At 36.8% G+C, this 26,450-nt stretch overlaps 1 protein-coding gene across 3 annotated transcripts in view; it reads right to left on the reverse strand.

Annotated features, from left to right (window-relative positions):
* Positions 1 to 26,450, reverse strand: part of PWD (chloroplastidic phosphoglucan, water dikinase (ATGWD3)) — a 133,005-nt gene that overhangs the window by 51,972 nt on the left and 54,583 nt on the right. The window lies entirely within an intron of this gene.

Raw genomic sequence — 26,450 nt, forward strand, 5'->3', positions numbered from 1 at the left:
GCATATTCACTTAGACGATAATAGAAATCATAAGTATTCCAAGAACACTAATGCTTCTTTGGCACTTGGTAGAATATTGAGAAAAGAGCCAAGATATTTATTATTAAAAAATGTTAAAATTCATATTACTATTCTTCAGTGTAACATGAGCACTAGGGGGGCGTCGAGATGAGATCTTTGAACTAGGAAAAAAGGGCTTCAATTTGGTGACAATGGGGGAAGGTGGCAAGGGAGCCCGAGGTGTTGTAATATACTATCTCCTTTGCATAGTGTGAAAAGGCCGTCTAGTTCTACCAATTCTTTTGGTCATTCCAGGTCTGTCAGAACCTATACCAGATTCTTACATCAGCGGCACTCCTCTACGAGCTCATAGAGACAGATTAGAGTTCCTATCCATTCACAGTCGTATCCTTCTGTGACTGATTTTTTTTTGCCAAGAAAGGACTCCTAGTCTTTGTTTTGGCCTCTCTCTCTGCACCTCTTTTTGTCTCTCTTCTTCTTCTTTTCTTTTGTTGTACGCTTTTTTCGGACACCATTTGGTGTTCCTACTGTTGTCAGCTTTCTTGTTGTAATCTTTCAGTCCCATAGACATTTTGGTGGTATTTCGTTGGACATTAATGTTATTATCTTATCTTATCTTACCTTATACATACAGTACTTGAAATGCTAGTTATAAAATGGTGCGTAACAGTATAAGAACTAATAAATTATAATAACAAATACTTGAACATAGCAAATTGCACATGAATATCATAAAGATGATTACAATGAGTAGAATGATATCAAAAAAAGTTCTAAATCATCCACATACAATCATAAATGTGCATATGTTGTGTGTTAGTGTGTGTAAACCCCCTTTCTATCACAAGTGTTGCAGCTACAACTTTTGCTTCCGAAAACCCCAGGCGGCGAGATGGTGGTGGTGGGAGATGGCAAGTCTCCGACCAAGGTGCGTGGGTTTCTTTATTTAGTCTCTAAGTTATACTACTATTATTCAAAAAAAATTAAAATAACATGCATTGAGAGCACCACACTATACAACATATCCAAAATGGTAAATTTGTTGACAAAACAATTCTCCAAATTATACAGATAGTTGAGCAAATAGCTCATCAGTTTCCCTCATTTACTTTAACATAAATGAAACCACCTAGTGCAAGAAGACCCAATATGATCCATTTCAACAACAAGATACTCAAACTTATTTTTCATGTTTGGATTTGCTCAAGCAATAAATTCAACAATAACTATTACAAGAAATACTCCTTCCTTACAACTGCTTTGACTCAGAATATGCCTTCTTGTGATCATTCCAATGTAGCAAGGGTTCCACTTTTCCTTGTGCTAGAAGGCAGTTTGACATCCTTATTTGAATCATTGCTACCACTTTCAATTTCTCCATCATTATCTCCCATATTGCTAGGTCTTACTTTAATGTACTAGATTTATCCTATTCTCATGCACCGATGCCCTAGTGCCCAAGGTTCTTTACAAGTGAAGCATATCTCCTTTCTTTTCCATTCTTGCCTTATCTCCATATGTCATTTGAATTTTATTGGGTTCACCATTCTCTTTTTTGGAAACTACATTAGTTGGTTTCTTAGGGGTTGTTACTTAGGTGGGGTGTGCTCTTAATAGGCCATGGGTCTATGTCCCTTGCTTTCTTTATTGCTTCTTGTAACAAGCTTTTTTTCCATAACAACTTAAATATAAATAAACGATACATTACTTTTCATAATCACATGAAAGACAATTATAATAACTACTTCACATATTCAAATGAAAGAGATCAACGGTTATAAGAAATTAACTTAATCCTAATCAATTGAAAAGAGAGTACCTACTGAACAATATTAATCGTCTAAACATATCTTCAACTAAACTTACAAGAACATAAAAGTAAAGTGCTTGTTAAAAGAAGATAATTGAACGCAAACCATATCTTTGTCTTGGACAAGTCTTAGCATCTAGTAGAGAGAAGCATTGTCATGGGCTTAACCTCCTAACCACAGACCCATAAGTATCCCCACAAAATCTCAACTGAGAAAGGCCCTCCCTACCCAAGATTAGGCATGGGACACCTATGTCCTACCACTGAGCATCCTAGTGTTAGAGTGTCAACTCATAGTCGACTAGGCTATGAATACCCTTCATCAACCTATCCTTCTAAATGTAAATTATCTTGTCCTCTAGTGATCATAGCAGTAATCATGAGCCACCAATCCTATACTTGCCAGGGATTTACATTGATACTATGTGCCCAATCACCCACCGCTCGACTTGACGACAAGAATAGTACCATTTGATCACCATGAGTTGACTCAGTCTATATTCATTTGACTAAGTTCATCAATCATTTATTTTGTTTCTGATTTCTTTCTCTTGCAGGTATAACACACTGATTATTTGTTATCAGTCCACACTCTTCATCTTGACCTTGCTGGTCATCCTTGACAAAACCCAATGTGGCTTTCTATATCCTTGAATAATCTTTGTATATCACAATCAAAACATTTTGTCAAGCCTGGACTTATAACAAACTATTATAAAAGAGGTTCATGAAAATTTTCATAACAATTTCTTAATGCTTTGAGTGTGCCTTCTCTTATCTCAAAGGCATATGGATGATCCCATGTATAAGTTTTGCACAGAATTGGAAATCTTTTCAATTTAATTTAAGGTCTGAAAGAAATAATCATAACAAGTATAACAGATAGCTCAAACCCCTTTTTACATTTACATAAACAATTCAGACCTATGAAATCAATACATCCAATTCGGACCTAGTCCGTCTGACATTTCTCTTCTGATTTCATGCTAGAATTTATGATCCTTGTAAAAAAAACTGAAAGGTGAAGTGCAGAAAGAATGCATGACCTAGCTTTGTAATGCAAGGGTATTATTACCCTCAATTGCTAATAAGATCTGGAAGTGTCTGCAACAGTTTCTTAGGTGCGGAATATCAGTCCTCTAGCAGATGCAGGTATGATGACAACCTCCAATGAGCAAATAGTAGGTAGGAAATTGTTAAACATGATTGCTTGATATTATTGTATGGGGGATTTTTGCACTGTGTCAAAGAGATGATTTGAGTGCTTATGCATTGCATTCATGACAAAGTTTGTCCTTGATGTCAACACATCAGTTTTCTGGATAGTTCAGCCACAGCTGCAGAGGAAGTTTCGTTCAGCGAGGTTTGTGGTCGAAGAGTTATGTTTTGCACACTTAGAGGTTAATTCAAGAACGCGTTCTTGTTAATGTATAGCATCTGTAGAAGTAATAATGTTCATCAAACATGTGCGAATCTATATCAGGTTTATCTGATAAGTCATTGATGTTATTTACATATATACATATGTGTGTGTGTGTGTGTGTGTTTGTGTTTAGATAATCATCTTAACTTGAATTAGATGATTGATAATATCATTGGCAGGCAATATCATGTTTAGATTATCAGCGGACATCTTATGCCATCAGGATTCTTGTATTACTACTGATTATGTTGGTTTGGTTTAACTAACATTAGTTAGTTGTGCCTCCGTAGAGTCATGACACTACGGAGCATGACCCTTCTCATACCTATATAAACAAAGTGCAGACCGATGGGAATGTCATCAATCTAAGGCATCACAGATCCAGCGATCTGCATATTAGTCTTGCAGAATATATTCTCAACATTCTCCTCTGCGATCTGATTTGGAAGACTATCACCATTTTCATTATACAGTATGTGTTATCAGCGATATACATTGAAGGATATTCTGCATCTCAACATATTCGAGATCATCATTATTTGAAGAACAACTCTGCACTACAGTTATTCAAGAGTATCTATTGTTATTCATATCTATTGTAATAGTTTTATCTATCAGAGATCACTAAATTCTAACATGGTATCAAAACCATTCTGATAAGAAAATATATTACTCAAAGTTAAATCTAAAGTATCAGATTTACAAAAGTTAAATTATATTCTTAAATCAAAATGGTGAATCATGTAAGGCTAGAAGATAGGCTTGAGGGTGCATCAAATTTTTCAACATGGAAAATTAGAGTCATGATAATATTAAGAGAAATGGAATTAGAGGAGTATATTGAAACAAACATATCCATACCTGAATGATCCAAAGAAAGTAACATGGAAAAGACACAATAACAAATCAATGAAAATTATAATAGATTCCGTAAAAGATCATATTCTTCCATCCATATCCAATCTCAAAACTACATTTGAGATGTTCTGCACTATAAGAGATACATTTGAAATCAACAACACTAGCAGATTATTAACCCTAAAACAAGATCTACTATATATAGAGATGAAAAATGGAGAATCTATTACATCCTACTTTCTAAGAATTTCTAAATTAAAAGATCAACTTGCAACAGTGAAAAATCGAGTTGATGACAAAGAACTCAGCATGATAGCACTAAAAGGTCTTCCTCTATCTTGGGAAAGATTTACTTGAGGTTTAAGCTCTCGACCCGAACTCCCTAAATTTGATTTACTAAAGAATGAATGCACACAAGAAGAATCAAGATTAGTCTCAAGAGGAATAAGTATAAATCAAGAGGGAGACATTCAAGCACTTCATGTAAATTCAAACATGAAAAGAAAATTCAAACATAATAGAAGGGAATCTAACAAATCATAGAAAAAATGTGATTGGTCCAAAGTTAGATGTTTCAAATGTGATAAAATTGGTCACTTCCATAACTTCTGCTCTGAAAAGAAGAGAATTCAACCAGCCTTTGCAGAAATCGAAGGAGAGGAAGTAGAGAAAGAAGAAAGAGAAAACTATGTTTTTTACTTAGCCCTTTCAAGTGAATTAGACTCAAACCACAACACTTGGATCATAGACAGTAGAGCATCTCGGCACATCACCGGTTTTAAAGACAAATTTGATACTTTCTCAGAACAATCCTCAAAAGAAGTTACCATTGGAGATAACTCTACTCATCTTATAAAAGGAATTGGTTCCTATTCAATTTACCTGAATTCAAGAATTATTCTCCAATTCAAAAATGTTTTATATGTACCAAGAATAAAAAGAAACCTAGTCTCTATTTCTAGTCTTGCTAATCAAGGATTCAGAATCACTTTCCAAAAGGACAAAGTTCTATCTTGGCCAAAGAACTCTAATATCAAGAAAGCCATTGAAAGATCCCTGATGGATCTCTGCTGCTAATCTGCCGTAGCTTTATTATATTTTTTCTTTTTAATTTTCTTTTTCCTGTTTATTAAAGTTTTCTTGCAGAACTAGATGGAAATGCAGAAGAGTTTGTTTTCTTTTGCATTTTTGATGATTATTCAACATAGAAATGAGGAGCAAATGATATGAAAAGAGTCTGAAAATAAATAACAATATGCAGCAAAATCAGAATTAATACAAATCGTACCAAGCAGATCTCTGAATTATAGAGCCAAATAAAGGATCAAGTACATTTTCCCTAACAATGATGCCAAACTGGCTGATGGAAAAGGACTGTGAACATGCAAACATCTACTGCTGATTATCCGACTCTCTATATTTCAAAGTGCTGCAAATGGCGGCTACTGCTGCAAGGCTCACTTTCCCATGTACCAATAATCGTGCCCAGCTAAACAATACTGTAGACCCAAGCTGAAATAGCGTCCTTCCCTGATAACAGCTGATACCACTGAAAATTCCAAGACCAAATATTGCTGAGGGTTACCTCCCCGCCAGTAAATACCCTGGGGTTTGCGTCCCAGAATAAAATCGCCCAAGCAGAGCAAATTTGTAAACAAGTTTAAAATGCATAATATGAATGAGGAATGGCACCTCCATCTCCTTATAACCCCTTCCAAAGCAAATCGAACCCTAAAGTGACTCCAAAAGGCGTTGGGTTACAAAAGTGATTTAAGTCTTATTTTAAAGTGGCAATGTTACTAAAAATGACCCTTTTTCTCCATAGACATAAATCCGTTCACTGAATTGCCCTGAGACCAAAGAGAAAGATTTAGAAAAGTTCAAGACCTTTCCAACGAGCTATCACACTAAGGGGTACGCATCCAAATGAGGTCAAAATTCCCCTTATTACTTCAAAATGGCTATTAACTTAGCCTTATTTAATTATTAAATGCTAACTTAGGAAATATTAAAAATATAACCCAAATAGCTACAAAATGCCCAACTAACATCACAAACCATAAAATCATCCTGCCACCTGTCTGTGACTGAAGTCGGAAATCAAGGATCCACTGGCAGTCTCATCCCCAAAATCTAGGGATGCTCCTAAATTTTAGGAAACAAGCTCTATCCCTCTGAAACTGAACCCAAAGAGCAAACTCATGGAAACCCAACCCTGTGCATGATCATACCTCCTCAAAAGTAGGAATGAACCCCATAAATATAGGAACTGTCACCTAAAAACAAGGAACATCTCCCAACTGATCAATAACCGCCAGAACACCAAGTCCCCAACACTGAATAACCATACTAGGTCTCTATCCAACCCTGTCAACCTACAAGACCCCATAATAAGCTAACTCACATGTCTTTGCTAGACTGAGCTAGAGTGGGGACATGACGGTCCTCCCCTCTCAGAGATGCTTGCCCACAAGAAATTGTAATGCCGGATGTTGTAAAATGCTCTCACCCTCCCAGGTGGCATCCTCTATGGGAAGATCTCTCCATCGAACCAAATACTCTCGAATCACCCAGCTTCTCAACCGCCATTCCCTCACCTCAAAAATCTCATCAGGGACCAAAATCAATTTACCTTCCTCATCCATAGGAGGTAACTCGGGTGAAACCGTAATATGTTGTCCAAGGGCCTTTTTCAGGCAAGATACATGAAATACATTATGAACTCTGCTGCCAGGTGGTAACTCAACCTCATATGCAACCTCTCCCACTCGCTTGAGTATCCTGTATGGACCATAAAAACGTGGTTTGAGCTTCTTAGCTCCCCCCCTTTTTAGGGTGCTCTGCCAATATGGTTGTAAGCATAGAAAGACCATATCATCCACCTCAAATTCTCTCTCAATCCTGTGCCTGTCAGCGTACATCTTTTGTTGATTCTGGGCCTGTTGTAAATTCTCCCTAAGAGATCTCATGACATCCTGGTTTTCCTGTAACCAATCATGAGCCAAGGGTACTCTACTGTTACTAAATGCCAAATCAGTGAAAGATAATGCCTCATATCCATAGAGAGCTCTGAAAGGCGTCATGCCAATGGACATATGATGCGTAGTATTATAACAATACTCGCCCAAATGCAACCAACGCATCCATGCTTTTTGCTGTCCTGACACATAGTTACGCAAATATCCCTCAACCCACTTGTTGACTATTTCTGTCTGCCCATCAGTTTGAGGGTGGTAACTAGTACTAGGTGTCAACAAAGTACCTGCTAGCCTAAAAAGTTCCTGCCAGAAGGAACTCATGAATCTGCTGTCCCTATCACTCACAATGGTCTTGGGAAGACCATGAAGTCTAAACACCTCTTTGAAGAATAACTCAGCCACCTGAGATGCTGTAAAATCTAACGCAATCGGAAAGAAGTGGGCATACTTTGTTAGCCTATCCACAACAATGTAAATGCAATCTTTCCCCTGAACCCTAGGAAGACCTGTAATGAAATCCATTGAGATCCCCGTCCACTTCTGTTCCGATATAGGTAATGGCTGCAATAATCCTGTTGGGTAGGTATGCTTCGACTTGTTCTGTTGACAAATCATACACTCACGGACATGGCGTAAAACATCATCTTTGAGACCCTTCCAAGAGAATCTCTCACGAACCACCCTGTAAGTCTTACCATATCCTGGGTGTCCTGCTGTAGGAGTATCATGGAGAGCATGCAAAATTTGTTCCTTCAACTGAGAACCTGGAACAAGGTAAACCCTGCCTTTGTAGTAAATAATATCATCTACCACACTATATCTGTCATCCACTATCAACCCTTCCAAGATCTCACAAGCATACTGATCCTTGGAGTACTCAACTAAAAGTTGAGCCTTCCAATCCGCTGAAATCTCGCTCAATGAACATAGGGCAGCCAATGAAGGTTTCCTAGAGAGTGCATCAACCACAATATTATTCTTCCCCTTTATGAATTCGATGTCAAAGTCATAAGCCTGAATTTTGCTAACCCATTTTTGTTGTTGATCATTGAGCTCTGTTTGATTTAGGAAATACTTCAGACTGTTATGGTCTGTTCTCACCACAAATTTGCTGCCAACAAGATACTGTCTGAACTTAGCTAACGCATGCATAATAGCCAACATTTCTTTATCATAGGTAGAGTACAACTTTTCATTGTTTTGCAGCTTCCTACTCTCATAGGCAATGGGGTGTCTATTCTGCATCAACACTGCTCCTATACCCAAACCCGAAGCATCACACTCTAGGACAAATGGCTGCGAGAAATCAGGTAGTGCCAAAACAGGGCAAGTACTCATAACCTCCTTGAGTCTATCAAAGACCCCCTGTGCTTGTTCTGTCCATCTGAAAGCCCCTTTCTTAGTGAGATCTGTCAAAGGTGCTGCCAACTGCGAGAAACCCTTCACAAATCTTCTATAATAAGCACACAATCCAAGGAATCCTCGTAACTCAGTAATGTTCCAAGGAACAGGCCAATTCTGAATCATTTGAATCTTCTCTTCATGCACCTTCACCCCCTCAGCACTGATCACATGACCCAAATATAACACCTCCCTCAATCCAAACTCACATTTGGAGAGCTTAGCAAATAGAGACTGACTCTCCATTATGCTAAGTACCTCCTCGAGATGTTTGAGGTGGTCCTCCCAAGTACTGTTGTAAATCAATATGTCGTCAAAAAACACTAGAACCGATTTCCTCAACTGCTTGTTGAAGATATGCTTTATACAGGACTGGAAAGTAGCTGGTGCATTGGTAAGGCCAAAAGGCATTACCAGAAACTCATAGTGCCCGTAGTGACAACGGAAGGCAGTCTTGTGTACATCCTCTGCCCGTACCCGTATCTGATGATAGCCTGAACGAAGATCAATCTTAGAAAAGTAGACAGCCCCATGTAACTCATCTAACAACTCATCAATGCGCGGAATGGGATATCTGTTTTTTATTGTCTTCTTGTTCAAAGCTCTATAGTCTACACACATCCGTAGAGTCCCATCCTTCTTCTTAACCAACGCTATAGAAGAAGCAAAGGGGCTGGAACTAGGCCGAATGAAACCCATGTCCAATAGCTCATGAATAGTCTTCTCAATTTCATCCTTATAGGCTCTAGGATGACAGTATGGGGTAGTAATCACTCGCTTCGCTCCATCCTCCAACTCTATACCATGCTCAAACCCTCTATCTGGTGGTACTCCAGGAGGTATATCACCAAACACTCTACCGTGACAACCCATCACTGACTGAATGTCCACATGAAATACACGGTCATCCTGAGATATGGGTGTTTTGGATTTAACCAAACAGTGTGTAGCCCAAAGCACATCATTATGCCTAAGGATGGTCTCCATCCTGCGAGAAGTCACCTCTCTAGGTCCACCATCTGATGCTGCCCTCAAAATCACCTTCTGCCCACTAGAAAGAAACTCTAATTGCATACGGTGGTGATCAATAATGTAATGCCCAATACATTGTAACCACTGCATGCCCAAAACCACATCATAATCTTCTATGGGAAGCACATAGAAGTCATCAGTCAAAGTATAATCTCCCATCTGAATACTAAGTTTTGGAATCCGCTTGGTACAACCCAAGATAGCACCATCAGCCACCTTCACTCCAAAACCACCAAACTCCTCGTACTGTAAGCCACGCCTCTCAACTAATTTCTGATCAATAAAGTTATGTGTAGCACCTGTGTCTACCAAACTGGTGCTCTGCTTACCCTTAAGTGTACCTTTCAACCGAAAGGCATGAAACTTAGGATAACTGGAGAGGGTAGCCATAGCTACTTTAGCTGATGCCACAGGCTCAGGGGTGTCTAACTCCAACTGTGTCTGAGACTACTCAACATCCTCTGTATTATCCTCAATATCAGTATCAGGAACCTCCTCATCCCCTAACTCAGAAGTGACCTCAATCAAATGAACCTTTCCTTTACCCATACAACGGTGTCCTGGTTCCCATGGTTCTTTGCAAGAAAAACACAACTTTTTCCTCCTCAATTCATTCCTTGTCTCCTGATTCATCCAAGGAGGTTTAGATGAGGTCCCTCCTTTGTTCTGTGATGTATTGGCCTTCTGTGCAAGCCGTGAATCTCTAAATGGTTTCTTATCTGCCTAATAAGAAGTGGGAACAGTATCCAGTCTCAATGTCACATCAATAGCCTCCTTAAGAGTAGCTGGTTGGAAAGCACGTACCAACCCCTTTAGCCTATCCTGCAAACCCTCAATGAACAACATCACACTACGTTTCTGGGGCATATCAGGTACCATAACTGCAATATGCTGGAACTCATTAATATAGGCTTCTGCATGACCAGTTTGTTTAAGGTGAGCCAACTCTCTGTAATAAAGTTCTGTATCCTTACGGTCAAACCGTGCAATGAGTCGCTCGGTGAACTCAGCATAGGAGTGAACTAAGGCATGATCCTAGGTGACCAATCCATGGTGCCACCAATCATAGGCAATCCCCCCTAAATGCAACACAGCAAACTGAATAGCCTCACGCTCAGGCATGGGCCTTAATGAAAGATATATGTCTAGCTTGTGAACCCAAGCTCGTGCGCTAGTGTCTCTGAGCCATTAAATGGGGCCAATGTAATCTTCCCAGTAGCTCTGTTGAGGTCATAATTCTGCTGCTGCTGTGGTAGTCTATTACCACGATCTCCCTTGAACCTGTTTGTATCTCTACGCTGTGCACAATACTGGGGAAAAGGGAAGACGTCCCTAACCTCAGGAGGTAGAGCTCTCCACTCAGCTGTGGCCGCCAAAACTGACTTCTGAAACCCCACTTCTGGTGGTTCCACCTGTGCTGGCCGTTCACCTGGTATGAATTGAGGAAGCAATGGCCTATTTGTAGTAGCTGTATGATGGCGATGCCTCCTACTCGAATGAAGGGAGTTCCCAACTGAAGAATGGGACTGATGGCTGCGCTGACTACCAGCCACTGAAACTGATCTACCTTGCTTGCCTCTGTGTCCACCCATCTCCAGACGCTCCAAGGTATCCTGTAATCTGTCTAAAGCCTGAGCAATCCTGGGCTGAGTAGTGAGTATGGTCCGCACCATCTCTCTTTCTTCTGCCTCTGTAGGCATGTCGTCGCCAGTAGTACCCTGTGCCTCACCCATAGTTGGTATCTGTGTGTCTCTGGTGGCCTCTGCTTGCCACTGGTTTCTCTTGCGCTAGTAGAACCTGTGTATTTCTCCACCAGGATGCATAGATTTGTATTCAATCCACCAACTAGTGACTACCCAGATGCCAATATGAATTATCAAAACCTTTTAGCCAGTACCCAGATGCTGAAATGAATTATCAAAACTTTTTATCCAATACCTAGAAGCCAAAATGAATTATCAAAACTTTTTAGCCAGTACCCAGATGCTGAAATGAATTATCAAAACTTTTTATCCAATACCCAAATGCCAAAAACTGTTGTAACAATTTCTCACAAACCCTACAGGCTGGCAGGATGTAAGCTCTGATACCACTGAAAGATCCCTGATGGATCTCTGCCGCTAATTTGCTGTAGCTTTATTATATTTTTTCTCTTTAATTTTCTTTTTCCTGTTTATTAAAGTTTTCTTGCAGAACTAGACGGAAATGCAGAAGAGTTTGTTTATTTTTGCATTTTTGATGATTATTCAACATAGAAATGAGGAGCAAATGATATGAAAAGAGTCTGAAAATAAATAACAATATGTAGCAAAATCAGAATTAATACAAATCGTACCGGGCAGATCTCTGAATTATAGAGCCAAATAAAGGATCCAGTACATTTTCCCTAACAATGACGCCAAACTGGCTGATGGAAAAGGACTGTGAACATGCAAACGTCTGCTACTGATTATCCGACTCTATATTTCAAAGTGTTGCAAATGGCGGCTACTGCTGCAATGCTCACTTTCCCATGTACCAATAATCATGCCCAGCTAAACAATACTGTAGACCCAAGCTGAAATGGCGTCCTCCTTCCCTGATAACAGCTGATACCACTGAAAATTCCAAGACCAAATATTGCTGAGGGTTACGTCCCAGCCAGTAAATACCCTGGGGTTTGCATCCCAGAATAAAATCGCCCAAGCATAGCAAATTTGTAAACAAGTTTAAAATGCATAATATGAATGAGGAATGGCACCTCCATCTCCTTATAACCCCTTCCAAAGCAAATCGAACCCTAAAGTGACTCCAAAAGGCGTTGGATTACAAAAGTGATTTAAGTCTTATTTTAAAGTGGCAATGTTACTAAAAATGACCCTTTTTCTCCATAGACATAAATCCGTTCACTGAATTGCCCTGAGACCAAAGAGAAAGATTTAGAAAAGTTCAAGACCTTTCCAACGAGCTATCACACTAAGGGGTACGCATCCAAATGAGGTCAAAATTCCCCTTATTACTTCAAAATGCCTATTAACTTAGTCTTATTTAATTATTAAACGCTAACTTAGGAAATATTAAAAATATAACCCAAATAGCTACAAAATGCCCAACTGACATCACAAACCATAAAATCATCCTGCCACCTGTCTGTGACTGAAGTCGGAAATCAAGGATCCACTGGCAGTCTCATCCCTAAAATCTAGGGATGCTCCTAAATTTTAGGAAACAAGCGCTATCCCTCTGAAACTGAACCCAAAGAGCAAACTCATGGAAACCCAACCCTGTGCATGATCATACCTCCTCAAAAGTAGGAATGAACCCCATAAATATTGCTGAGGGTTACGTCCCAGCTAGTAAATACCCTGGGGTTTGCATCCCAGAATAAAATCGCCCAAGCAGAGCAAATTTGTAAACAAGTTTAAAATGCATAATATGAATGAGGAATGGCACCTCCATCTCCTTATAACCCCTTCCAAAGCAAATCGAACCCTAAAGTGACTCCAAAAGGCGTTGGATTACAAAAGTGATTTAAGTCTTATTTTAAAGTGGCAATGTTACTAAAAATGACCCTTTTTCTCCATAGACATAAATCCGTTCACTGAATTGCCCTAAGACCAAAGAGAAAGATTTAGAAAAGTTCAAGACCTTTCCAACGAGCTATCACACTAAGGGGTACGCATCCAAATGAGGTCAAAATTCCCCTTATTACTTCAAAATGGCTATTAACTTAGTCTTATTTAATTATTAAACGCTAACTTACGAAATATTAAAAATATAACCCAAATAGCTACAAAATGCCCAACTGACATCACAAACCATAAAATCATCTTGCCACCTGTCTGTGACTGAAGTCGGAAATCAAGGATCCACTGGCAGTCTCATCCCTAAAATCTAGGGATGCTCCTAAATTTTAGGAAACAAGCGCTATCCCTCTGAAATTGAACCCAAAGAGCAAACTCATGGAAACCCAACCCTGTGCATGATCATACCTCCTCAAAAGTAGGAATGAACCCCATAAATATAGGAACTGTCACCTAAAAACAAGGAAAGTCTCCCAACTGATCAATAACCGCCAGAACACCAAGTCTCCAACACTGAATAACCATACTAGGTCTCTATCCAACCCTGTCAACCTACAAGACCCCATAATAAGCTGACTCACATGTCTTTGCTAGACTGAGCTAGAGTGGGGACATGCCAACCATTTCCAACGGATTTAAAGATGGAAATCTATATAAACTTTGTAATAATCAAAACCTAGCTCTTAGTCATGAAACTTCAAATTCCATCAAATTTTGGCATAGGAGGCTAGGTCACCTTCACTATCATGCATTATCATCCATAGGAAAAATTGTAAAAGGTTTGCCTAGTCTCAAAACTGATCACTTAAGTATTTGCAAAGGATGTGCTTTAGGCAAAAATACTAAGCTATCATTTCCTAAAAGTGTTCACAAATTGAAATCCATTTTTGAACTGACTCACACTGACCTTTGCGTTCCTATGTCTGTACCTTCTCTTAACAGGTGTTTTTTTAATGTAATTTTTATTGATGATTACTCTAGAAAAACTTGGATCTACTTTCTGAAACAAAAAGAATCAACTGAAGATAACTCTGAAGCCATAAAGAAAAGAACACGATAAAAATATTTCTTTCACAATTTGTTCTGCTAGGTTCCATTTCTTGGTTTTGCACTCTAAAGATTTGTGTCCTTGTTTCTTGCAATTGTGACATTTTCCTAAGGACAGGCAATGGAGGTGAACACATCTCCAAAAAAATTTAAAACTTTTGCATCGCTGTTGGGATTAAGGAGGAGTTTTCTGTACCATATAATCCTCAACAGAATGGAGTTTCAGAATGTAAAAATAGATCAATTGTTGAATCAACCAGAGCAATGATGCACGATCAAAACCTTCATACTTCCTTCTAGGTTGAAGCATCTAACACTGTAGTCTACATTCAAAACAAATGTCCACACTCAGTATTAGAGAACACCACTCCTAAAGAAGTATTTACAGGCATTAAACCAAATCTAAGTCATCTAAGAATATTTGGATGTCCTATTTATATCCACATTCCTAAAGAGAAAAGAACAAAACTAGAACTATCCGGAAAGAAGGGGATACTCATTGGATATAGTGAAACAACAAAAGACACAGAGTCTTCATTCCAGGTCAAAGAACAATTGAGATTAGTAGAAATGTGAAATTTGAAGAAGATATCGCCTTTAATATTTCTAGAAATAGTGATGAATCTATTACTGAATCTATTACTGAATCTATTCCTAAAGTAGATGAAAATCACCAAACAGAAATTGAGAGGGAGAATGATATTGAACCATCCTCTACCACTACATCTAATCATGAAGATTCTAAAAATGTCAACAATAAAAAGAGGCCACTTTGGAATAGGAAAATGATAGAAGAAAATCAGGCTGAACCTAATGAAGTAATTCAAGAAAGTAAAAGAACGAGAAATCAATCATGTTATATTGCATTATTAACTTATAAAAAATGAACCTTCAAATGTTAAAGAAGCACTTTCAAATCAGTCTTGGAAAGACGCATTGATTGAAGAATATAACTCCATACTAAAAAATGATGTATGGGATGTTGTACCAAGACCTAAAAACAAATCAGTTGTTTCTTCAAAATGGTTGTTTAAAATTAAGCATGCATTTGGTGGCAGCATTGAAAAGTACAAAGTCAGATTTGTAGCACGGAGTTTCTCACAAAAAAGAGGCATTGATTATGAAGAAACATTTGCACCAATTGCTAGATATACTTCAATTAGAACCATCTCAACTATCACAACATCCAAGGGATGGAAAGTTCATCAAATGGATGTCAAAACAGCATTCCTAAATGGCAAAATTGAAGAAGTTTATATCGAGCAACTAGAAGGATTCAGCACTCATGACAGCGAAACTCACATTTGTAAATTAAAGAAAGCTCTATATGGTCTCAAACAAGCTCCCAGAGCGTAGTATGAAAAGATGGACAACTATCAAATAAAGTTAGGATATTCTAAAAATGAAGCTGATCCTAACTTATACTTCAAAATAGAGGGTGATGATATGATTATTCTTGTGTTATATGTTGATGATTTGTTAATAACAGGTGAAGAACATCACATAAAGAAATGCAAACAAGAACTCACAGCACAGTTTGAAATGAAAGATTTAGGTCTTCTTCACTACTTTCTTGGATTGGAAGTCTGGCAACAGGGTAACTATATTTTTCTGAATCAAGGAAAATATACAGTCCACATTTTAACAAAATTTGAAATGATGGAATGTAAACCAGCTTCTACTCCTATGGAAGTCAAACTACACAACTTGAAAGATGATATGATCAAATCAAAACCTACAGATTCTACTTACTACAGGCAAATCATTGGGTCTTTAACATATTTGATTAATACTCGTCCTGATATATGCTATGCTACTAACACTTTGAGCCAGTTTAAGTGTGCACCAAAGAAGATACATCTACATGCAACTAAATAAATTTTGAGATATCTGAAGGGTACTATTGGCATGGAAATCAAATATGATCAAGTCAACATCGAACTTCATGGATATTCTGATTCCGATTGGACAGGCAGTCCTACTGAACGTAAGAGTACTTCTGGATGTTGCTTCAATCTAGGATCTGGAATGGTTTCTTGGTTTAGCAGAAAACAGTCTTCAGTTGCATTAAGTTCTACCGAAGCTTAATACATAGCATCTTCCTTGGGTGCTAGAGAAGTGGTATGACTACGGAAGTTGTTAGCGGAATTTCTCAAAAGACCTTTCAAGCCCACTGTAATTCATTGTGATAATCAAAGTTGCATCAAGCTTTAAACTAATCTGGTTTTCCACAATCGTTCCAAACATATTGAAATTCCTTACCACTACATCCGAGATACGGTGAATCGAGGAATCATTCAACTAGAGTACGTCAGTACTAATGAGCAAACAGCAGATATCTTTACTAAGCCTCTTGCTAAAGTGAAGTTGAAATACTTTAGAGAAAAAATTGGTATGATTAATTTGTAATATTGAATATTGAATTTAAATTTTCAATTCATGTGAGTTTATGCTTCTATTGTTGTTTAGTCGCATCAGATATGTAATGAAAGGTGACGATCTTTCATGGACATATATATTCAGAAGGTAATCATTTGTAAGGTGATGATCTTGCAAATGATAGGCCGGTTATCATGGACATCTCTAGATATTGTTTCGGACAATTAGAGATCATAGATAACGAATCTATTATGTTATCATGGACATCTCTAGATATTGTTTCGGACAATTAGAGATCATAATTTATGTTATGATAGTATTCACAGCATGGTGATTTTAATTATTTGACCAGTCACTATTTTAGAGTGTTAAGATCAAATAAAGTATTCAGATATTCTATTCTGAAGGAGTATTACGTCTCCCTTGCTAAGAGGGAGTGTTGATGTATAGCATCTGTAGAAGTAATAATATTCATCAGACGTGCAAATCTATATCAGGTTTATCTGATAAGTCATTGATGTTATTTACATATATACACACATATATATCTATATGTGTATGTATGTATGTATGTATGTATGTTAGATAATTGTCTTAACTTGTATTAGATGATTGATAATATCATTGGCAGGCAATATCATATTTAGATTATCGGCGGACATCTTATGCCATCGGGACTCTTGTATTACTACCGATTATGTTGGTTTAGTTTAACTAACATTAGTTAAATGTGCCTCCGTAGAGTCATGACTCTACGGGGCATGACCCTTCTCATACCTATATAAACAAAGTGCAGACCGATGGGAATGTAATCAATCTAAGGCATCACAGACCCAATGATCTGCAAAATATATTCTCAGCATTCTCCTTTGCGATCTAATTTGGAAGACTATCACCATTTTCATTATACAGTCTGTGTTATCAACGATATACATTGAAGGATATTTTGCATCTCAACATATTCGAGATCATCATTATTTGAAGAACAACTTTGCACTACAATTATTCAAGTAAGAGTATCTATTGTTATTCATATCTATTGTAATAGTTTTACCTATCAAAGATCACTAAATTCTAACAGTTCTGATGCTAGTTTATGCTCGCAGAAAGAGATATGTAGATTTGCATGAGTTACAAATGTTTTTTTGGAGACTACTTTCAGAGTGAGTTTCTGGTAAGCGAGTACCGATAATTGTGTTATATATTTTTGGTGGGGTTGAAGATCCTTTAGCGAGCTTGAATTATGGTAGAAGACATGTTCAAGATGTTATGATTAACATGGCAAAATCAGATGTTCATTCTATGAAGATTTGTGAAGACTGTTCAGCGTGCTATTCCCAGAAGGCCAACTATTGTTAATATCATTATGAGAAAGCCTCAAGGCCAACTCAATACTTGTTTTAGTACTTGGTACAAAGGAAAGTTTGTTTCCTTGGTTGTAATCATCAGTGAGATCAATTATGTTGTAATCATAAGTGAATATAAAAAAAATATGACCACTAGAAAATATATAAAGGGTTACTAGCACAAAATAATAAAATTATAACATTGCCCAAAGGTGGAATCATAAATTGCTCTTAATGTGTTAATATAAGGATACCACCTTGTATCCACCTTTACTCGTATATGCATTTATACATATACATATATGTACGTAATATTCAAAATATACGTACTTGTGTATACGTCATATTTTAAGAAAGCAAAGATGTTCATGCACGTTATATTTGATTTGCGCTTATTTAGGTATATATCTATGTGCATGTAGGTATCATGGTATGATTATATTAAGACATGTCAGTCATAATAGGAAGCTTTGAGATAATCCCAAATTATAAATGTAACAATTTGTTTTTAATATTTTATTATCTTATTAGGTGTGTTGACCAATTAGCTCATGGTGATCACTTGGTAAACCTTTACTTGCATAGTCCAGTTCTCCCTTGACCAAGGTGGTTGGGGACCCATACCTATTAGCTCAATGGTAGGTCGTGCCATCATGCCCTTTTCTTTTCTAGCACTGCTTCCCTCCTTCGTCATGTTCTTACAAAAAAAGTTTATCAAGGTAATATCATATTTCCAAATCATTTAGTCAAATCAAATAATCATATTAGCTTATCCACTTGTCATTCATAGAACATCATAACAAAAGCCATTATTTCAATTTCTCGAGAAATATAACGATTAACCAACTCCTCAATTTCACATGAAACCATAACAAACAACTAACACTTCGTTTTCACATGAAATCAAAGTTAAATAACAATTTAACCAACCAACTAAATTTCGTTTGAAGTCTCAATGGCTATAACGAACATTTTAATTTAAACAAAAATTTGGGATGTAACATACCCTCCCCCTTGTGTTTCATTGTCCTCGAGGAACTTTGCAATTTAAAGCATTAAGGGAATATTCCACATTCATAACATGTATATATCAACATATTATATTTCAAATTTGAGTCAGAGTTTATTCATTCAATCCATCATTCAAGTTCTTGGGAAAAGATGTGAAAATTTCTGGAAGATTTCATCAAAATCTTCCCAAGTGGCATTCTCTTCAGTATATTGGTCCCGCTTGACCTTGCACTTAGTGATATCTCGATTTCGCAAGTGGAGCTTACGCACCTCATATATTCTAAATGGTTTTGTTTCCACCACCCCTGGATCTCGCACTTGTAAGAGATTCCAATGGATGATTATATATTTCTTAAGATAAAAAAATGAAACACATTATGCATTCTGGCAAGAGCTAGAGGTAGGGCCATTATCTAGGCTACAAGGTTTATGACTCCCAACACCTCAAAGAGTCCCATTTATCTCGGGGCTGATTTGGTGTTTCTACCAAACTTGATAATTTTTTTATGTGTTTTAACTTTCAAGAAAACCTTTTCTAACACTAAGAATTCTCTAGGAATCCTCTTTGCATCTACATAACACTTCTGTCAATCATTTGCCTCTTTCAGCCTCCGGCGGATTTGAACTACCTATTCCTTCATCTCTAGAAGCATCTTAGGTCCAACAATAATTCGATCCTGAATCATGTTCCAACTTACAGGGATTCTATATTTAAGCCCATACAAAGCTTCAAAAGGTGTCATCTTCATAGCAAACTGGTATGAGTTGTTATAAGAAAATTCAACCAAGGGAAGGTACGCCTCCCAACGATATTGTTGAACCATGCATTATACTCTCAAGAGATCTTCTAATACCTCATTTACTCTTTCTATCTGGCCATCTATTTCTAAATGGTAGACTGAATTGATATTTAGTTTCATTCCTAAGGCTGAAAATAGAGTTTGCCAAAATTTGGAAGTTATCCTAGCATCTCTATCTGATATGATCTTTTCTAGAACTCTGTGAAGTCTAAAAATCTCTCTCACAAACTTAAGGGCAATCTTTGGTGCCCCATCCGTCAAGTTCCCTATGTTAATTCCGTAACTCTGATATATCATACTGGTCTGATTACAGATCGTATGGATTTGCAAGGCATGAAATGGATGTCTATATATAATTTTAATTATCCTATTGGTGATTGGCATCTCCTAGAGGCATTATTGTTAAAGATTTATCTTTATCATTTTAGTTAGTTTGTTCACTAACTAAAGTCCTCTCCAATAGCCGCCGATTTCAAGGAATCAATTAGAGGCCAACCTAGGGAGATGTAGGTTATTATTGTGGATAAAGGACACACAATTACAAGAAGTCTGCTCCCTTAGCAATACTGCCCTATCCGAATTATTGCAGACATAAAACATTTCCATAATAGTATTTATACTATTGTTAACACTTCATACAAGTCTAATAAATAGAAGATCATCTTCCGCAAGTAGGTAAAAGACATTGAGAAGTTTGGTTGTTCAGAATTTGCGGAACCTTTACATAGTATTACAGCTCTGGTAGTCAAACCTAGGCTCTACAAATTGACAATCAAATTTAAAATCTCTAGCAACTCCTACCTTCAATGGTTAGCACAATCAGACCCAATGATAGGCTTGATGGAAAAGAACACTGTCTTGCTTGGAAATTCAGAATTATGATGATTCTTGAAGACAATGATGTAATACAGTTTGTTGATGAAGAATCCAAGCAACCTAATGCTGATCCTTATAAAACTGTCAGGAGTAAAGGAAACGGGATAGCCATGCAAATCATATTAGATGGAGTCAAAAATGATATAGTATATGTGCTCATGAAACATCAAACAGCATTTCATATGATGAATGCATTATTAAATGCATATAAGGTTAATAATGCAACTAGAACCCTTGCACTAAAGAGACAACTAAATCATATACAAATAAAGAAAGGAGAATCTATGAATTCATACTTCCTAAGGATGGCTAGTTTAAGAGATGAACTTGCAAGTACAGGGACCATAATTGAAGACAAAGAGCTAACATTTATGGCTATAGATGAGTTACCAGACTCATGGGAAACATTCTCACAAGGAGTAAGTGCTAGAGACAATCTCCCAGACTTCAATAGACTTAAAGGAGATTGCCTTCAAGAAGAATCTAAGAAACTTAAGAAAGGAGGAAAATTGAAAACTGAAGATGAAGAACTTCATGTTCTTAACACAAATTCCTATAAAGGTAAGAAGAAGCACTTCAAGAAGAAGAAGGGTAATCAAAGAAATGAAAAAACTAAGATTTATAAGAAATGAAAAACTATGATTTATCCAAAATAAAATGTTTCAAATGTGAAAAATTTGGACACTATAGATCTAATTGCCCTGAGAATAAAAAGCAGCAAGTAAATTGTACAAACGTTACCAGGAAAGAAGACAACTATGATCTTGAGAATCGTGTATTGTATTCCGCACTATCAAATGAAGTATCAAGCAAAGCATGGGTAATTGATAGTGAATCATCTCGACACATTACAGGATACAAATAAGTACTAGATTCTATATCAGAAGAAGTTGATGGTGAAGTTACCATCGGTGATAATTTCTCTCATTCAGTCAAAGGAATTGGGAATTGCACCTTGAAACTAAAGTCAAGTATTTCTCTACATCTCAAAAGAGTACTCTTTATACCAAGAATAAAGAGGAATCTAATCTTTGTTACAGCACTTGAAGATGATGGACACAATGTTGCATTCATGAACGGTAAAGTAATGACCTAGTCAAAGAACTCTTCATTTAAGAAATCAAAGTTCATTGGTCAAAGAAATGGATTCTTCTATGAATTAAATACAAAACCTAGTCAACCTATTCAAGCTTTAATTCATTAAGCTGCTGATATAAACGAAATATGGTACAAAAGGTTAGAACATCTAAATTTTAAAACCTAATCGACTATGGAAAAGATGGTTATTGGTTTGCCTAAGTTGAATAAAGATCATTCAAGCATATGCAAAGGATGTGCTCTAGGTAAGAACACCAAAAGTCCATTTCATGGTAGCACTAGAAACACTAAGAATGTTTTGGAATTAGTCCACTAAGATTTATGTGGACCTATGTCTGTTCCTTCTCATGGAGGATTCTAGTACTATATATTGTTTATAGATGACTTCTCTAGAAAAACATAGATTTATTTCTTAAAATGTAAAGAATCAGAAGAAATCCTTAAGAGATTTAAAGAATTCAAAACCTAAACTGAAAACTTATCAAGACACAAAATTAAAACTCTTAGGACTGATAATGAAGGGGAATATACTTCAGACTTGTTTAAACATTTTTGTAAAGAAGCAAGAATTAAGAGAGAGTATATTGTTCCTTATAACCCTCAACAAAATGGGGTAGCAGAAAGAAAGAACAAAACAATTATAGAAACAACACGAGCTATGATATTTGATCAAAATTTAGAATATTATCTTTCGACAAAAGCCTCTTGTACTGTTGTCTATATTAATAATAGAAGTCCTCACTCTCACCTTAGAGATAAAACCCCTAAAGAAGTCTTTACTAAGGTTAAACCTAATATAAGTCATCTTAGAATATTTGGGTGCCCAGTATATATACATGTTCCAAAAGAAAAGAGAACTAAGTTAGAACCCTCCAGGAGGAAAGGCATTTTTGTCAAGTATAGTGAAACATCTAAAGCATATAAAATTTTCATATCTAGTCAGAAAAACATTGAACTTAGTAGGGATGTAATATTTGAAGAAGATTTAGCATTCAAAAGGGCCCTAAGTTTTGAAGATCCCACACATTTACCTAGTTCTGAAGAAAATCATGAATCTGAGTTTTAGAGGGAGAACATTGAAGAAATTGAAGATGAAATTCAAAATCTTAATCTTGAGGAAACTCAAAATTCTAAGAAAAGACCACTTTGGGCCATTAAGACTATAGAGGAAGCACAAAACTTTGCTGCACCATCTGGAACCTTCAGAGAAAGCAAAAGACCCAAAAGATTTTCTAGTTATGTAGCAAACATGAGTGATTTATCTAAATCAGAACCTACCAATGTTTCAGATACTATTAAATATACAGCTTGGAAGGATGCTATGACGGAAGAATACCAATCCATTATTAAAAATGATGTTTCGGAAATTGTTCCAAGGCCTGAAGGAAAATCAATTGTTTCTTCTAAGTGGATATTAAAATTAAGCATGCTGTTGACGGTAGCATTGAAAAATAAAAAGTCAGATCCATATCCAGAGGTTTCTCTCAGAAGAAGGGAATTGATTATGAAGAAACTTTTGCTCCAGTTGCCAGATACAACCTTGTAAGAGCAACTCTAGCTACTACAGCATCGAAGAGATGGAAAGTACATCAAATGGATGTAAAAACAGCACTTCTGAATGGAAAGATTACAAAAGAGGTATATTTGGAACAACCTGAAGGATTTGAAACTCATAACCCTAAAACTTTTGTTTGCAAGCTCAAGAAAGCTCTTTATGGACTTAAAAAGGCTCCAAAGGCCTGGTATGAAAGAATTGATAAGTATCTCACCAGTTTAGGATTCTCCAAGAATGAAGCTGATCCAAATCTCTATTATAAAAAGGATAAAGATGATATGAAAATAGTGATACTATATTTTGATGATTTACCAATAATAGGTGATGATCATCTTATAGAGCAATGCAAAAAAAGATCTAATCAAAGAATTTTAAATGAAAGATTTAGGACTCCTTCATTACTTCCTAGGACTGGAAGTATGGCAGAATTCTGATAGCATCATACTTAATTAAGGGAAGTATACATTAGACATCTTGAGGAGATTTGGAATGTGGAACTGCAAACCTATGTCTTCTCCAATGGAGACTAATCTACATAAACTTAAGTAAGCAACAACAGAATCACCCTCCATAGATTCTACTCTTTGCATACAGATGATTGGGTCTCTTATGTACTTGATAAATAGAAGACCTGATATTTGCTATGATGTTAATGCCTTAAGTCAGTTTATGTGTGAGCTAAAAGAGATTCACCTAGTTGTAGTCAAACACATCATGAGATACTTACAAGGCACCCTTAACCTTGGGCTCAAGTATGAGAAAGTTGACTTGGACCTACATGGGTACATAGACTCAGATTGGGATGGAAGTGTTACTAAAAGGAAAAGCACTTCAAGATGTTGTTTCAGTTTAGGCTCAGCAATGATATCTTGGATATGTAGAAAGCAGGGATTGGTAGCACAAAGTTCCACAGAAGCTAAATTAATTGCCGCAGCAATAGCCTCTCGGGAAGCAGTTTGTCTTAGAAAGATATTTGTGCGATTATTTGGTCAATCCATGAATCCCACCATTATTCATTGTGATGATCAGGGTTCCATCAAGCTTTCTGTGAATCCAGTTTTTCATGACAAGTCCAAGCATATTGAAATTTCTTACTATTATGTAAGAGATATGATAGACAGGAATACTGTAAAATTAGAATACATTTACATTGCAGATCAGACAACAGGTATTCTTACCAAGCCTCTCTCTAAAGTGAAGATAGATCACTTCAGGAAAAGACTTGGTATCATCGAATTGTAATACATTTGTATTCTTTAATTATAAGTAATTTTTGAATTAAAATTATTATTGTCAGGTTATTGACTGTTATGGGCTTCACCATTTGTATTCATTATCTAAGAGGTGACGATCTCTGAGATAATAAACACTTGTATAAAAGACATTATGAGAAATGACGATGTCTTAGATAATGTATTGAACAGTAGAGAACTACTATCAGATCTAGATAAGTTCAAGATCACGTTGTGATGTAGACATTTCTATGCCTATGAGTCACAACTTGGATAAAGGACGAATTTCATCATTCTCCGTAATTTATCCTATGAACTGGTAGATCTTAACTCGAGATCATATTCTGCCATAGGACTGCCAATACCTTGAGTCACAACTTGGATAAAGGAAGAATTTAATCATTCTCTGGATTTTATCCTGTATGTTGCATTCCATGCAATACTGTTATCACTAATATAAGTGATAAGTCATATCACAGGTATAGTAATATGACACAGTATCATGTGTTCAACGATACCACATGCTTAGAAGATTTAGATAGATATAGAGTATCAATCTATGCTTATTCATCTTAATTGATGTTACTAGATATGTTATCTCTCAGTATGATTATCAAGTTAAGAGGGAGTGACAATTCCGTAACTCTAATATATCATATTGGTCTAATTACAGATCATATGGATTTGTTCTTGCATGAAATGGAGGCCTATATATAATTGTAATTATCCTAGTGGTGATCGACGTCTTCTAGAGGCATTATAGTTAAAGGTTAATCTTTATCATTTTAGTTAGCTTGTTCACTGACTAAAGTCCTCTCCAATAGCCGTCAATTTCAAGGAATCAATTAGAGGCCAACCTAGGGAGGGACATGTCCCTTCTAGGGACATGCCCCTTGGTTTCCATATTTATGTAGGTTATTATTGTGGATAAAGGACACACAATTACAAGAAGTCTGCTCCTGTAGCAATATTGCACTATCCTAATTATTGCAGAGATAAAACATTTCCAAAATAGTATTTATACTGTTGTTAACACTTCATACAAGTCTGATACATAGAAGATCATCTTCAGCAAGTAGAATAAAGGCACTGAGAAGTTTGGTTGTTCAGAATTTGCAGAAATTTTACACCCTGGAATATAATGTGCAACCTTTGTTAATCGACCCACTACTACAAGGATAGTTTTATGTCTATTTCAGGTCATAGGTAACCCTTGGATGAAATCCATAGTGATTATTTCCGATTTCCATTTTGGAGCCTCATTTGGGTGTGACAGCCCTGCTCGGTATTAGTGTTCAGCCTTGACCCTCTGACACTAGAGGCAACCTACCACATACTCAATTGTTTCCTTCTTCATGCCCTTCCAAAAATACAATGATTTCATGTCAGCCAACATTTTAGTTACTCCAGGGTGCCCTGAATAAGGAGTGACATGAATTTCTCTCAAAATCATTTTCCGAATCTCTAAGTCCTTGGGTATGTACATCCTACCTTTATATCTTAATAGTCCATCTCATTCTAGTTGATATCCTTCGTATCTAATCTCTTGAGGATCCCTTAGGAGTGCTCGACGTACCTCATTGTAGAATCCATCTCTTGATAAACATTGAAGTACTTGCTCCATAAGCCTGGTATTTATTGCTACCATAGCCGAAATATGTCTTCGCCTACTTAAGGTGTCAGCTACTCGATATTCTTTACCCTTTATATAACTAATCTCAAAATCATAATCCACTAAGAATTCCAACCACCTCTTTTGGCAAGCATTAAGATTAGGTTGGGTGAATATATACTTCAATCCATGATGGTCTAATCTGAGCTCAAATGGTTTCCCAATTAGATAATGTCTCCACATCTGTAGAGCATGGATGATGGCTGCTAGCTCTAGGTCATGTGGTGCATAATTATGTTCATAATTTTTCAACTTCCTGGATTCATAAGCAAAAACATGGTCTTCCTACATCAAAACACCCCCTACTCCTCCAATGCATCTATAATGACCACGAAGTGACCCTTGGGG

This window comes from Cupressus sempervirens, chromosome 5 (genome assembly GCF_028749045.1).
Source record: "Cupressus sempervirens isolate cs-2001-9-10 chromosome 5, ASM2874904v1, whole genome shotgun sequence".
Lineage (NCBI taxonomy): Eukaryota > Viridiplantae > Streptophyta > Pinopsida > Cupressales > Cupressaceae > Cupressus > Cupressus sempervirens.